Source organism: Cyprinodon variegatus, unplaced genomic scaffold (genome assembly GCF_000732505.1).
Source record: "Cyprinodon variegatus isolate N-32 unplaced genomic scaffold, C_variegatus-1.0 Scaffold981, whole genome shotgun sequence".
Taxonomy (NCBI): domain Eukaryota; kingdom Metazoa; phylum Chordata; class Actinopteri; order Cyprinodontiformes; family Cyprinodontidae; genus Cyprinodon; species Cyprinodon variegatus.
Window position 1 is genome coordinate 285,779 of NW_015151434.1, and position 3,295 is coordinate 289,073.

General features: G+C 33.5%; 1 long non-coding RNA gene across 1 annotated transcript in view; it reads right to left on the bottom strand.

Annotated features, from left to right (window-relative positions):
* LOC107100519 overlaps positions 1-915 on the bottom strand; it is a 13,824-nt gene extending 12,909 nt beyond the window's left edge. The window contains exons 1-2 of the long non-coding RNA XR_001482017.1: positions 867-915; positions 574-646 (exon numbers count right to left, since the gene is read on the bottom strand). This is a non-coding gene — a long non-coding RNA (uncharacterized LOC107100519). The remainder of the gene's footprint in view (positions 1-573; positions 647-866) is intronic.
* Positions 916-3,295: the final 2,380 nt, after the last annotated feature.

The following is a 3,295-nucleotide window of genomic DNA, read 5'->3' on the forward strand; positions in this document are numbered from 1 at the left end:
AAAGATACAGTAGCAACAGTTTAAAAGCTCCAAGTGCCTCTGTATAAGCAAGAACAGAGTTTGTATTTTCTAATCTCTGGTATCATTTAACTGCAGTCCTGCAAAACGTTAACAGCATGAATCATCAAGTTTTATTAAAAAAGATATACGTACTGTTTAACAGATTTTTAGCAATGTAGCTATAAAAGAAAATGAAATATGCATTAGCATCTTAAAGCGGCATAGAAATAATTATCTTAAGAAGAAATATCAAAGGTTTTAACATTATTAGATTTAACCTGCTAAATAAATGAGCTGAACTTAAAGCCTATATGACAGCAGTATTATCTATAGCTATTGCTGGTCGTAGAACAAACTGGATCATCTGTTGATGGAGGACTATCAATTACCTGCAGAGAAAGAGCTTACATTATAAAAAATCAACTTAAAGATTTCCCTAATGATATTTGCCAAACAAGGCTAAGAAGAAACATTTTAAGACGTATCTCTAAATGTGAACAAAATAAGCATCTTCAGATCATAGATGAATGATTATACCACTGACAGTGTAAGCAAAGGAAATGATTACCTGACCTTCATCTTGCTCTGTAATTCTGTGGTTTCACATTAGCGTAATCAGTATTTTCCTCTGAATGATCAGGCCTCTCTATGAAAATTGTACAATGAATACATGGAAAACATAAATTTATGTTTAAAAAATCTCCTGAAAATGTATTGACTACCTAATGTTTTAAAATTGTTTACATTTGTTGCTAAATAAAAGCTTGGGATTCATCTGTTTTTAAAATATTTCAGAATTTAATCTCAGCTGTTTATAATCCATCTTCTTAATCAACAACATCTCTATATTAAAATATATACTTTACCTCCTCCAGTGGCTCTGTGGGTTTGGATCGTCTCGTAGACTGAAGAGGTCACTAGAAAATAAAAAATGATATAAATGATATAAATGTATTTTTTCATGTTCCTCAGCATAAGCCGAATATTGCTCAATAAATTCTGATAGAAAGATGAAATTCAGCAAAAAAGGATTCAGGGTCCGTTTCACAAAGCAGGTTTAACAAACTCAGATTCAAATCTGCAACTCTAAATTGATCTAGCCTAAAGTTGGGAACTCTGAGTTTTTCATGTCATAACAGCCGCTATCAATTAGTTCGATCAACTCCAAACACTCAGAGTTTAGCACGTGCGCAACAAGTAAGAAAAGCCAACCTGAGTGGAGCACAGATTCAACGAGTCACCATGACAACAGGCAACAGGAAGTGCCTATTTCACCCTACTGGAACTAGAGATTTTAATTCAGAAAAGCAAAAAATAAATAAATAAAAAAGGAGAATGTGATTAAAAAAAAGAGAAACAGTGTTACAGCTGCAAAGGAGAGAAAAATGGCGAAGAAGATTGTTGCCTGAGTTAGAGCGTAAGATTATATGCAGTGGGCTATTATGGCAGGCTGTTTCTACATTTATTAAATGCATTTGTAGATTTTCGTTTGTAGATCACTAAAATAAGATACTTCCTGATAAATATCACACTCCTAGTCTGAACTGTAGCTAATAATATATTTTCCAAATTACATTTTTGTAGCAGAAACTGAATTGAAGAAATTAAAAAACAAAATTGCACCAGTAAGAATTTAGTTTTATATATCTAGAAATGTTTACACATTTTAAGTGCACGTTCTGACATTTATCAGCTTGGCTGAATATGTATTTATGATATCTGAAATTTTTTTTTCATTTTTAAAATAATACAAAAACTGACCAGTAATATAAGAGTGGGGCCTAGAGTGGAGAGTGGCGTCACCATGACAACAGGCAACAGGAACTAGAGATTTTAATTCAGAAATGAAAAAAATTAATAAAATAAAAAAGGATAATATGCAGATAAACAGAGTTACAGATCTTGACTGAATATNGTTTAATAGACAGATAAACAGAGTTACAGATCTTGACTGAATATGTATTTATGATATCTGAACTTTTTTTTTTTTTTTTACATAGTTCAAATAATCCAAAACTTGCCAGTAATATTAGAGTGGTGGCCTAGAGGTTAGAGCATTGCGCTTGGAATCCTGAGGTTCTGAGTTCAAGCCCCTCTCCCTCATACTCAGAACGGCTTGCCATAGCCTCGTTACTGCAGTAATATTACGGGATTATTTCTTGAATGGCAATAGATCAATTTATCTATTTAGGTGAAATCTTCTGGCAGCAGTTGAAAATGAAGTCTATAAACGTTTTTCTTATATATAGAACCTGTGGATCATCTCATGCGTTCCTCCTCATGATGATTCAGTCTTTTTTATGTACACAGTAAATACTAAGTGGTTGTTTGCAGCTGCGCTTCGGATGTTATCATCCCAATAAATGGTCGTTATTAGAGGTTATCAGTCACACAGAATGCCTCAGATTGTGCCAGTAGGCTCATTAGGTTATCATTTAGTCAATCCTAATCCTAACACTAAAGTAATTACCCCCGCCCCCCAGAATTAATGAATCTATTTATCTATTTATGTGTAATCTGAAAATAATTTCAGTATTTCTTCATTTACTGCAAGTATAACTAAATGAAAATAAAATGATCTGCATCTCAGTCATATTAAACAAACCAAACAATGCCCTGTCAACTGAGTTTTAGAATCCTCTCCCTATAAATATTTCATTCTCTGTGGAAAAGTGCTGATCATTCTTAAATGATATCCTCTTCAAACTGACATGCAAGGTTTGTTTTTAAAACCTAATGAGTGTAACGGACCTAGTGAATGATATATATATTTTCTATTCACAAAACTAAGACAAAAATCAGACCAAATCAGGAAATAAAACAGCGTGATTGGCTGTAGGGAAAGCTGGGGTCCACTTCAGCAGGATCTCCATCTCCGAGTTTACTGAAGAAAACCTGCCAGCAACCAGGTTAGCTCTGGGAAGAATGTTACTATGGTGACTGAAACAAAGTTTTCCTGTTTTCAGGTTCTGAAAACTTAAAGTTTTCAGTAAACCTGCTTTGTGAAACGGACCACAGGTTTTTAAATCCTTTAACTCTGGTGTTATTTGGTGTTTATCAGACAAAAGCAGCACTGATTTTACTGTTTGATGCTTTAAAGAAATTGATTTATTTCTGAAACAGAGTCACAATAAAGGAAGAGTTGAAGAAAATAATACTGATGTTATTCTGAGACCAACCGTGTTGCAAAGAGATGTAAACATTAGTTTCCATCTGATTCATTTCATCATTGGTGCTGGAGCTCTGATTGCTGCTTCCTGACCGGAAAAACCTGAAAATATTAGTTTGAAATAAA